Source organism: Thalassophryne amazonica, chromosome 7 (genome assembly GCF_902500255.1).
Source record: "Thalassophryne amazonica chromosome 7, fThaAma1.1, whole genome shotgun sequence".
Lineage (NCBI taxonomy): Eukaryota > Metazoa > Chordata > Actinopteri > Batrachoidiformes > Batrachoididae > Thalassophryne > Thalassophryne amazonica.
In genome coordinates, this window is record NC_047109.1 from 50,401,040 (window position 1) to 50,414,290 (window position 13,251).

Consider the following 13,251-nt stretch of genomic DNA (forward strand, 5'->3'; position numbering starts at 1 on the left):
GCTTTGTTGTAAAAGAGTGCAGGCACTAGACTGGCCTGCCTGCAGTCCAGACCTGTGGCCCACTGAAAATGTGTGGCGCATTATGAAGCGCAAAATACGACAACGGAGACCCCGGACTGTTGAACAATTGAAGCCATACATCAAGCAAGAATGGGAAACAATTCCACCTACAAAGCTTCAACAGCTTCAACAATTAGTGTCTTCAGTTCCCAAATGCTTATTGAGTGTTGTTAGGAGGAAAGGTGATGTAACACAGTGGTAAACATACCACTGTCCCAGCTTTTTTGAAACGTGTTGCAGGCATCCATTTCAAAATGAGCAAATATTTGCACAAAAACAATAAAGTTTATCAAATAAAGTTTATCAGTTTGAACATTAAATATCTTGTCTTTGTGGTGTATTCAATTGAACCTAGGTTGAAGAGGATTTGCAAATCATTGTATTCTGTTTTTATTTACATTTTACACAAAGTCCCAACTTCATTGGAATTGGAGTTTATATATATATATATATATATATATATATATATATATATATATATATATATATATATATATACATACGAGGTCTGTCAATAAAGTAACGGTCCTTTTTATTTTTTTCAAAAACTATATGGATTTCATTCATATGTTTTTACGTCAGACATGCTTGAACTCTCGTGCGGATGCGTGAGTTTTTCCACGCCTGTTGGTTACGTCATTCACCTGTGAGCACGCCTTGGGAAGGAGTGGTCCCGCCCCCTCGTCCGATTTTCATGCCTATCTTGGCTGTCAGTGCTTACCAGTCCAGTAAGTATCAGAGAAATTGTGGAGAGCTGGACATGTCCAAACTTGTCCTCTGACACGCCGAAACGGAGGTGTTCTATTGTCTCGCTTCCAAAGCGAATCGGTCTTTACGCGCGAAGCCTCCGCGCGGCTTTCCATGACAAAATCTCTTGTTAAAAGTGAAATCTGCCGGAAAATGGCTGATGTCCAGCTCTTGTGATAACCAGAGAAAGAGCACACGACGGTCTCGTATCCACAGAGCCATCAGCTCAGAAATGGTCCGGTGGCTTGTGCTGCATCGTTGCAGCTCGGAGCGCGACGCGCTGAGCGTCCTTAAAGGGGTCCTTAAAGCTGTAGTAATAGACCTTATTCTCTGTGAAGCCCATAAAATTTTCATCGAAAGCCAGATACATTTTTCGAATGGTTTGCCAGTCTCTAACAGCTTCTGAAAAAATTCTGATGGAAAAAGTCCTTTTCATTCCGCCATTTCCAGACAATGAAAATCCGACGAGGGGGCGGGACCACTCCTTCCCAAGGCGTGCTCACAGGTGAATGACTTAACCGACAGGCGTGGAAAAACTCACGCATGCGCACGAGGGTTCAAGCATGTCTGACGTAAAAACATATGAATGAAATCCATATAGTTTTTGAAAAAAATAAAAAGGACCGTTACTTTATTGACATACCTCGTATATATATATATATATATATATATATATATATATATACATATATATACACATATACATATATATATATATATATATATATATATATATATATATACATACACACACACATATACATACAACCTAAATATTTTAACCTTCCCAGTTGCTCAGTGTAATACAAAAAGCAATGCAGCTGAAGCATATAAAAATCCTACAACAACTAACTGTGCCTCATTCACACACACACACACACACACACACACACACACACACACACACACACACACACACACACACACACACACACACACACACACACACTTTGGGAAGCATTGCATTACGGTAAGTCACAAGGAAAATCTTACTAAAACATTAAACTCTCATACACACACTCATCTTCAACCGCTTAGTCCAATTAAGGGCCGCGGGGTGCTGGAGCCAATCCTAGCAGTCACAGAGCACGAGGCGGGGTACACCAAGGACATGACGCTAGTCTGTCACAGGGTCACAAACAGACAAACAAACACATCCACACCCACTCGCACACCTACGGACAATTTTAAAGATTCCAATCCATCTAACCCGCATGTTTTTGGATGTGGGTGGAAAACGGAGCACCCGGAGGAAACCCACACAAACACGGGGAAACTCCACACAGAAAGCCCACAGGCCTATGAAGTTTAATTATCCTTCTTTTAATCTGTCATTTAAGCTGTATGCTTGTGTAACAAATCAGTTTGTACATGTGGCCCCAGTTCAGCACTAAACACAGTAAAGATGGTAGGACAGCTTCTTTAATTTACATGTCATACATTATTACTGTTCAGCAAGAGAGCAAGTGGCAGCGTCTTTTTAAGACATCATTTTCAACCATTTACAAGCTGTCTCATTATCTTTACTCACTCTACACTGCATCACTACCAACTTCTCCAAATGACCTGACAAAACATTAGGCAGATGTTTAATCCCTACATGTGTCGAAATGTTTGAAGCAGAAAATGAAAATGAACCATATGAGTCATACGTTAACCTCCAGCAAGTGATGACTGCGCCTGCATCAAAACATTCAGAGCCCAGTGGAACAAAGTGAAGACTGTGCTGAAAATGAGGCCCATATATTCAAAGAAAAATCTCTTATTGCCTCACACTTCTATAAGATTTATTATAAATCTGTGATTTTCAACATGTCGCAGAACTTACACTACAGGGAAGCCGTTTTTATTTTTTTAATGAACCCACTCTCCTGCTGGCTCTAGTTTGTCACTCACCAAAAATATAAATGCAACACTTTTGGTTTTGCTCCCATTTTGTATGAGATGAACTCAAAGATCTAAAACTTTTTCCACATACACAATATCACCATTTCCCTCAAATATTGTTCACAAACCAGTCTAAATCTGTGATAGTGAGCACTTCTCCTTTGCTGAGATAATCCATCCCACCTCACAGGTGTGCCATATCAAGATGCTGATTAGACACCATGATTAGTGCACAGGTGTGCCTTAGACTGCCCACAATAAAAGGCCACTCTGAAAGGTGCAGTTTTATCACACAGCACAATGCCACAGATGTCGCAAGATTTGAGGGAGCGTGCAATTGGCATGCTGACAGCAGGAATGTCAACCAGAGCTGTTGCTCGTGTATTGAATGTTCATTTCTCTACCATAAGCCGCCTCTAAAGGTGTTTCAGAAAATTTGGCAGTACATCCAACCAGCCTCACAACCGCAGACCACGTGTAACCACACCAGCCCAGGACCTCCACATCCAGCATGTTCACCTCCAAGATCGTCTGAGACCAGCCACTCGGACAGCTGCTGGAACAATCGGTTTGCATAACCAAAGAATTTCTGCACAAACTGTCAAAAACCATCTCAGGGAAGCTCATCTGCATGCTCGTCATCCTCATCGGGGTCTTGACCTGACTCCAGTTCGTCGTCGTAACCGACTTGAGTGGGCAAATGCTCACATTCGCTGGCGTTTGGCACATTGGAGAGGTGTTCTCTTCATGGATGAATCCCGGTTCACACTGTCCAGGGCAGATGGCAGACAGCGTGTGTGACGAGATCCTGAGGCCCATTGTTGTGCCATCCAAGAACATCACCTCATGTTGCAGCAGGATAATGCACGGCCCCATGTTGCAAGGATCTGTACACAATTCTTGGAAGCTGAAAATGTCCCAGTTCTTGCATGGCTGGCATACTCACCGGACGTCACCCATTGAGCATGTTTGGGATGCTCTGGACCGGCGTATACGACAGCGTGTACCAGTTCCTGCCAATATCCAGCAACTTCGCACAGCCATTGAAGAGGAGTGGACCAACATTCCACAGGCCACAATTGACAACCTGATCAACTCTATGCGAAGGAGATGTGTTGCACTGCATGAGGCAAATGGTGGTCACACCAGATACTGACTGGTATCCCCCCCCAGTAAAACAAAACTGCACCTTTCAGAGTGGCCTTTTATTGTGGGCAGTCTAAGGCACACCTGTGCACTAATCATGGTGTCTAATCAGCATCTTGATATGGCACACCTGTCAGGTGGGATGGATTATCTCAGCAAAGGAGAAGTGCTCACTATCACAGATTTAGACTGGTTTGTGAACAATATTTGAGGGAAATGGTGATATTGTGTATGTGGAAAAAGTTTTAGATCTTTGAGTTCATCTCATACAAAATGGGAGCAAAACCAAAAGTGTTGCGTTTATATTTTTGTTGAGTGTATTAAAACCTGTGATATTCTGCACAGTAATTCATATTTTGCACAGTTGATGTCTTTTAACACAGATATACCTGAAAAAAAGAGGACGACACGGTGAATGTTAACCTCTTTTTCATTTCATCCTAAACGTCAGGTGTTTGATCCTCTCTCCTCAATTTACTGCTCTTCAGTCTGTCACAGGTTTTTATTTTGTTTCTTTCCCACAAATGAATGAAAAAGATATGGAAAGGTCAATGGCAGGTTCTTGCAAGATGGTTGAAAGTTGCATTTCACTTTGCAATGTAAAAACAAAATCAATATCTCATAGTTTTAGGAGATATGATAAATAAATACCTTGTACAACCGTTCGAAATTTGGTTTTCATCCACAGTTTATGAATACTGCTTTACTGATTCAGAACTAGTGCCGCCAACCGAACGCCCCACACCCCCCCCCCCCCCAAAAAAAAATGGTCTGCGCTGCCTCCACTATCCATGCGTCATTTTGGACCACAGCAGCACTTCTGAGTCTGACTCTCTGAGTCTGAGTATCTACACCCAAAGCGATCAAAGAGAATAATGTGATTTTGGGGGGGGGGGGGGGGGTGCTAGTGCGCATGTGTACAGTGTAGACACGTGTTGTTAGAGCTCCTCTCTGTGACTGTATAAATACGTATAAATTTATCCTTCCACCACATTTTATTAGTTTAAAAGTCGCCTGCGTCGCTACCTTGTTACTTTGTGGTCAAAATGCCGAAGCTTTGGTCTCTCAGCAAGTCCAAAGGGACCAAATGCCATGCCACCAGAGCTGCAGCTAATGCTAATATTAGCAACGCCACTGCTTCTCCCTCCCAACAAACTGCCGGACAAAACCTACGCAATGTACAGAGAACTGTGTATCAATACTCCGGGGGATCAACAAACGGTTTGATGCATTTGAAACCAATTTTCACTCGCTAGTAGCTGCCCAGTCTGAGCTCCAGGCACGCATGGCTAATCAGGAATTAGCAACTAGAGACCTTGAAGCCCACACACATGAACTGGAAGCTAAATACGCTGATCTCGTAAAGCTTAATTGCCAGCTCCAAGCCAAAGTTCTCGACCTGGAACCCCAGTCCAGGTGGTACAATATCAAGATAGTCAGGATACCGGAGGATGAAAAGGAAGGTAAACCCACCAAATTTATTTCCACATTAATCCCTCAGTTGCTTGGAAATGGCTTATTCTCGCAACTGGTAAAAGTTGACCATACGCACCACATGCTCCAGGCAAAGCCAGCCGTCAGAGCCAAGCCACGCACTATCCTAGCATGCATTTATCACTTCTAGGTTAAGAAACTGATCCTGCACCATGGAACACTACAACCCATGGTGTATAAAGGCAGCAAAGTCCTCATGTTTCCAGATTATACCAGTGAAGTGATGACATAGCGCCGTGAGTTCTGAGAGGTGATGCAGACTCTGCGCAATAGAGGGATCAAACATTCACTGCAATATCCAGCCAAGCTCCACATCTACCTACAGGACGGGGGAGCCCCCAACATATTCGAGAATCCCAGTGAGGCCACACGGTTCCTGGCCAGAGACGACAGGAGTCAAGGGGAGTAAATTTTCCAATGACTTAGTCACCTTGTTTTCATATCCGTACCTCTTCAAACCTTTTTTCACTTATTCACTATTATAATTTTTGTTGATCATACGGATATTTCAGTGTGAGCTTTGACCGTGTGACTAGTCTGCAATATATTTTCCTTTGTGTATTCTTTTTATAGTATAGTGTGGCATAATAAGTCAATTGTAAATGTTGTGGAGTTTAATGCACAGCAGCTCTCTTATAAGTGGACAGAGGATGCTCAGTGTCAAGTTCGGGGAGACACATGAGGGGTGGGTGGGATGTATGCTTTAGTTTATGGCCCAGACATCTTTGTTTTGTTTTTTTCTGTGTTAAAAATGCCCTTATGATGCTGCAACATTTTGGATTCTGTTTGCTATGTTGGTGCATGTACAGCTTTTGTTTTTTATTGTTAACTGATGCAGAGGCACCACCATAGATTAAGAGTGTGGGGAGAGCATAAAAATTGTTACATGGAATGTAAAAGGGATGGGCCATGTCAGAGTGAGAAGGTCTTTAAACATCTCAGGTCCCTATCTGCAGATATCATTTTCTTACAGAAAACTCATAAAAAAAGCAACTGAACAGTGCAAGTTTAGTCGCAGTTGGATATCACAGGTTTACCAGTACTCTTTCACTTCCTATGCTCGGGGTGTCGCCATACTTTTCAGGAAGAATGTTTCTTTTCAACTTGTTTCTTTGAATACTGGCCCCCATGCCAGATATATATATCATAGTCTCCAGCACCATTAATTCACTTCCACTGATGCTAGTCAGTATCTACGGGCCAAATACAGATAATCCATTTTTTTTTCAGGAAAATCTTTGACCTGCTGTCAGACTCCGATCCCTCCTATATTTTAATTGGCAGAGACCTTAACTGTTATTTAGACCCTTATTTAGATAGGTTATCTTCATGTTCAGCACCAAATATTGTCTCAGTCCAGGTGTTGAATAATCTGATGAAGTCCAGAAAGTTAATGGATATCTGGAGGGTTCAACACCCAACTAATTGGGATTATTCATTTTATTCTCATGTCCATAAATCTTATAGCAGGATAGACTACAATTTATTGGATTCACAGCTAATTTGCAATGTCGTCAATACAACATATCACAATATACTCATCTCTGATCACAGTCCAGTAACTATGTCTTTAAATCTTTGCCTTCCTAAGCAGTTCTACCCCTGGCATTTAAATCCAACCCTATTAACAGATAATGAATTCGTAGAGTTTATCAGAACAAAAATGGAGAAATTTCTGGAGATTAATGATAATGATGAGGTGTCCGATCCCATATTATGGGAGACTCTTAAGGCAGTCACCCACGGAGACATAATTTCACATGAGTCAGCTGTTAAAAAGAAAAGGGAAAGCATTTACCCGAAACTGAAAATTGCCTCCCAGTTTTGGAATCAGCATACCAAGCTTCAAGATCCTCTGATGATGATAACACGATCATGAAACTCAAATATGAGTACAGTTGCATCATGGGAGTTCAACTCAACTCAAGTCAACTCAACTCAACTTTATTCATACAGCACTTTAAAACAACCGTAGTTGAAAACAAAGTGCTGTACATAAATTCATTAAACAATTAAAAGCACTAAAATAAATAAGAACAATTGTTTCAATGTTTGTTAAAGCAATTAGAAACAATAAAACAATTAACAAAAGCAAACCATAAAACACTAAAACAAAAACAGAGTCTCATGCGGAGTTAAAAGCCAGGGAGTAAAAATGGGTTTTAAGACTGGTTTTAAAAATGGACAGTAAGGAGCCTTGTGTTATGTGTCGGACGCAGCTCGGAGAACCGACCAGCGTTTGAAGGACCCAGTATGAAATAAGCAGAGCACGGTACAAAGGCTAACTGAATTTAATACATAACAGTGATACAAAAATAAAAGAAAGTGCGGTCTGGCGTGGTGCGCTCCCAGCAGCGCTAACGGTCCGGAGCCAGAAGCTGTTCGGACCCAAGGACCCCGCCGACACCCCCCAGGTGGCCGCAACAAACCGAGTCTGTGAAAGAAGGAACCATTATGTGAGTCCACACTCTACACACAGAGAGAACACTTAAAGGTGTACAAACAGCAAACACTTCCTGGCTTGATTACTAATCAGCTTCCCAACCTGCAGGCATGGAACATCCAGTTCACAAAACTCCACTGCAGTGGAAGCCGATACATGACTAACATACAGCTCAATATAATAAAGGTGTGAGGGACACCACATTTACTGACTGTATAAATGTTAGTCACAAAATCTAACGTACCTCAGGAAGTGTGCTGACGAGCGTGAGACCTCACCCCCTCCTCTTTCACAGACCGTGCATCAAACCCTGGACGTTCTCTGCATCCACTGATGATGAGATGGCTCCCGAGACGACGATCTCACCCGTCTGGTCACAAGGTCGAGTCTCTGGCAAATACACACTGTATACTCCAGTCTTAAATGCCACCATGTTCCAATCCATATAGATGCACCTCAGCTGTGAGTCCTGACGAGCCGCAGGTGATAAGGGTGAGGTCCTGATAACCTCAGCAACACAGCCACTCAGTCCCAAATGCAAGCCACCTGGAAGGAAAAACAAAAGACAGAAACAAAAAGGCAGCCAGGCCCCCCAGCCATACAACAGTACCCCATCCTCACGGGAAGCCTCCCGGCGACCACACAAACCTGGCCCAGGAGAAACACCCCCCTCCAGGGACCATGGCTGGAAACCGCATCTGCATTCGTCTTCCGACAGAATGGTTGATGTCCTCTCCTCTGGCTGCATCCTTGCCTTTGTTTCAGTCAGTCACTTAGCACAGGTGTGGCCAGGAGTTCTTAAACCTGTGCGGTCAGCCTTTATCCAACCATGTGCGGTCATTAGTCATAAAACAAAAAAGACAAACACAAACAACCAAACCACCCCCCCCTCCCCAGGGGACCGTCCTATCAAACCCCGGGATGAGGAGAAAAGAAAAACCCCAAACTTAAGCTTACAAATAAAAGCGCTAAAACACCCCCCCCCAAACGACATGTAGGGACCAACACCCCCCAGAGGACTTCCCGCCAGCTCCAGGAGTAATAACCACAGCCGAGGTCCCTCTGGGATCCAACGTCACCCACGGGGACTCCCAGCGCCTCCCAGAGGACCACTCGTCAACCCCAGGAGACGCCTCCCCTCACGACCAACGGACCCAGCCCCGGCCGTCTATGGCTAGATGGACCCACAGCCCTTTCCCCCCCAGAGGACACCACAGTCAAACCCTGAGGGCGGAAACTGGGGGGAAAACACCCCCCCCCAGGTGCAGAGGTTACCTGGGAAACGCCCAGCATAACCACACTGCACCACTCCAGCAACGCCGACACTACGGCTCACACGGCTGGAGCCAGAGGAGAAGAGAGGGAACAAAAAGAAAATACCCCAAACCCCCCCCCTCCCCTCCCGGGTGCAGAGGTTACCTGGGAAACGCCCAGCATAACCTAACTGCACCACTCCAGCAACGCCGACACTACGGCACACACGGCTGGAGTCAGAGGAGAAGAGAGGGCATAACAAAAAACAAAACAAAAAAAAAAGAAAGAAAAAACAACAACCCAAATACCCCCCCCCCCCCCCCCCCCCCCACGACCCCCCAGGGGACCGTCCCATCAAACCCTGGGAGGTGAAACTGAAAAAAAAATAAAAAGAAAGACTAACAGACTGACATAAGGTTGCTCGGGTCCTTCTTTTTTTTTTTTTTTGTGGCAGAACTGCAGGGTCACGACCCCAGACACTAAATAGTGAAAAACAAAAAATAAAATCCCACACAAAAACCAACTCAAAAAGCACCCACACAAAATGAACTAACACAAAACAAATAAGTGATTTATACCGTCAAGCTCCAACAAATGGAACACACCTGTTCCAACTTAAGAGCTTGACGGTAATGTGACTCAGTCACCAAAAGAGGGAGCCAAAGTGCTAAAAATGAAAAACCCCCTTTGGTAACTGAGAAAACAAACGAGCTGCTTTTCTGTGCGCAGCTGTGAGCAACACACAACCAAAAATGTGATTCAACTAAATAACGCCGGAGCTGATACAACAGACACAGTAGTTATCTTTATCCGGGGAAACGGGGCTACGACTAACACAGGAAGCACCGCGACCCGTGCCACAGAGCTCCGCCGTGCGCGTTCACCCATTACAGACTCACTCCTGCAGCTCCCGTTCAAACCTCTTATCCTGTCGAAGTGCGACGCGAAGCCGTCGCCAGTCACACTCCACCACGACCCACGGATAAGGCACACACAGGAACACGGCTGCAAGAGCGCACGAATCAGTATTCGGTAATGGGTCTCAAACACGCACCATCCGGGCGGAGAGCACCCGCAACTGATCTGGATAACTTCTGAACATCTGCTGCCGCCTTACCGGCGCGTTACCGTCTCTGCTACCGCTGGGTCCGTGATGTTTGGCCAGAGACTACTGTTATGTGTTGGACGCAGCTCGGAGAACCGACCAGCGTTTGAAGGACCCAGTATGAAATAAGCAGAGCACGGTACAAAGGCTAACTGAATTTAATACATAACAGTGATACAAAAATAAAAGAAAGTGCGGTCTGGCGTGGTGCGCTCCCAGCAGCGCTAACGGTCCGGAGCCAGAAGCTGTTCGGACCCAAGGACCCCGCCGACACCCCCCAGGTGGCCGCAACAAACCGAGTCTGTGAAAGAAGGAACCATTATGTGAGTCCACACTCTACACACAGAGAGAACACTTAAAGGTGTACAAACAGCAAACACTTCCTGGCTTGATTACTATTCAGCTTCCCAACCTGCAGGCATGGAACATCCAGTTCACAAAACTCCACTGCAGTGGAAGCCGATACATGACTAACATACAGCTCAATATAATAAAGGTGTGAGGGACACCACATTTACTGACTGTATAAATGTTAGTCACAAAATCTAACGTACCTCAGGAAGTGTGCTGACGAGCGTGAGACCTCACCCCCTCCTCTTTCACAGACCGTGCATCAAACCCTGGACGTTCTCTGCATCCACTGATGATGAGATGGCTCCCGAGACGACGATCTCACCCGTCTGGTCACAAGGTCGAGTCTCTGGCAAATACACACTGTATACTCCAGTCTTAAATGCCACCATGTTCCAATCCATATAGATGCACCTCAGCTGTGAGTCCTGACGAGCCGCAGGTGATAAGGGTGAGGTCCTGATAACCTCAGCAACACAGCCACTCAGTCCCAAATGCAAGCCACCTGGAAGGAAAAACAAAAGACAGAAACAAAAAGGCAGCCAGGCCCCCCAGCCATACAACACCTTGTCTAATGTTCAATGGTAACTCATTTCATAGTTTTAGAGCAGCAGTTTAAGTTAGAAATACTCTTTTGAAACTAAGACAACAACAATATGAACTTGGGGATAAGCCCGGCAGACTTCTGGCAAAGCGCCTCGGGGACGCACAGGCCTCGAGGCCAATCCATTGCATCAAATCCAGGACAGGCACCCTATTAACTCACCCTAAGGAAATTAATGACCGTTTTAGAAAAATTTACACCAAACTGTACTCATCAAAATACAGCTTTGGTCAATCAGATTTTAATTTTTTTTTTTTCATACCTTATCTTTACACAAATTAAGTCAAGTAGCCAAAGATGAATTGGATTCAGACTTCATACTAGAGGAAATAAAGTCAGCCATTAATTCACTCCCTTCAGCCAAGGCCCCTGGTCCAGACAGATTTGATTGTGAATTCTACAAGAATTTTTTGACATCCTTGCCCCACTTCTGTTGAGAATGATTATAAACTCCAAAAATAATAGTTTTTACCTGAAACACTGTATGAGGCTAACATTTGTCTCTTTATTAAAAATAGGAGGGAAGAAACTGATCCAGCTAGCTATATACCTATTGCACTTCAGAACATGGACTGAAAAATAATCACCAGGATACTGGCAGGCAGACTAAATAAACACCTGCCATCCATTATATATTCTGATCAAACAGGATTTCCTTTTTTAATGTCAGTCGTCTCCTTAACACAATGTACACTGAACATCAGAAAACTTCCGGAGGCTCTTCTCTCCCTGGATGCCCATAAGGCTTTTGATCAGGTCGACTGGCCTTATATATTTGAGTCGCTTCGCAGATTTGGGTTTGGAGAAACATTTAGGTCCTGTGTAAAATTAATGTATGTCTGGCCAAAATATTCATAATTTATCTTATGTTTGGAACTACAAAACTCACAGGATTTCTAAAACCCATCTGTAGAAGCCAAAGGTGGAGGGTGCGCTTGGTTTGCCACTCTTTAGGCACTACTATTGGGCTGCGAACATCAGGGCCCTCGTGTATTGGCAAAGGGGAACCCTTGAAAACCTAACTGCTGGTGTCCCCCTGCGGTTAAAAATGGAGGCAGATTCCAATGTCAACTCTTCCCTACCTGCATTATTGTTTTCTAAACTGGTGAACGCAAGAGATGTAAATAGGCTGAGCTTTGTACTACCATACTCTCATGGCATGTTGTGATTTAGCAGCACAAAACATACATTAATCTGTTGGTTCGTGATATTGCCACAAAAGCGCCACATTTCTGTAACGGGAACACAAATTTATTATAATACATTCCGTGACGGCTGCACGAAATTAAAACTGAAGCGAGGTGGGGGTGATTATGGTTAGGGTTGGGGGTAGGAGTAGGGTTAGTAATAGTGAGTTAAAAAAAAAAGTCAGGAAAATCTTAAACATTTCGTGATGGGAGCACAAAAAAAAAAAAAAGTGAGACTGGGTTGGCTTTGTATTGAAACATTCTGTCAGGATCCTCAACCAGCTCAGGAAGGTCCTGCGCTTGCCTAAGACCTCCGTCCTAACACCAGTTTGTTATAATCATTCATTTCTAACTCTGTGGTCTGATAAGGTTTTCGTTTCCTGGAGAGAGAGAGGACTGATTTCTGTTAAACACCTTTACATAGATGAACAGTTTGCATCTTTTTAATCACTGAGGGAGAAGTTCAGCCTCCCACATTCCCTTTTTTTTTGTTGTTATCTGCAGGTTAGGCATTACATTCAATCTAAAATACCCAACTTTGAGACTCGAAAGGGAGCACACCTTTTTTGATATTCTGTAAAATTCGCCAGATTCTAGGTGTCTAGTATCCGTTTGTGAAGGTTTTTGATTAGTGTGAACCAGTATCCAGTAGTAAAATTAAAGACACCTGGTCAAAAGAACTTGGTATGAACATTTCTGACAAGGTATGGGAGAACAGCTTATGTACAATAAAGTCTTGCTCTATTAACAGCAGACACCACTTAATTCAGTTTAAAGTGGTCCATCATCTTCATTACTCAAAGGTCAGGCTGCTTAAAATTTATCCTACTGTTTCCCCACTGTGTGACAGGTGTAAAGTCTCTATGAGCACATTGTCTCATGCATTTTGGTCTTGTCCTCTTCTGACAGGATTCTAGTCCAAGATATTTGAGTGGTATGTTCCATCTTCCCTGATGCTGAATTGGCCATTCTT

At 43.9% G+C, this 13,251-nt stretch overlaps 1 protein-coding gene across 1 annotated transcript in view; it reads right to left on the reverse strand.

Annotated features, from left to right (window-relative positions):
• The window catches only part of iglon5 (IgLON family member 5), a 556,035-nt gene that overhangs the window by 134,078 nt on the left and 408,706 nt on the right, over positions 1 to 13,251 (reverse strand). The window lies entirely within an intron of this gene.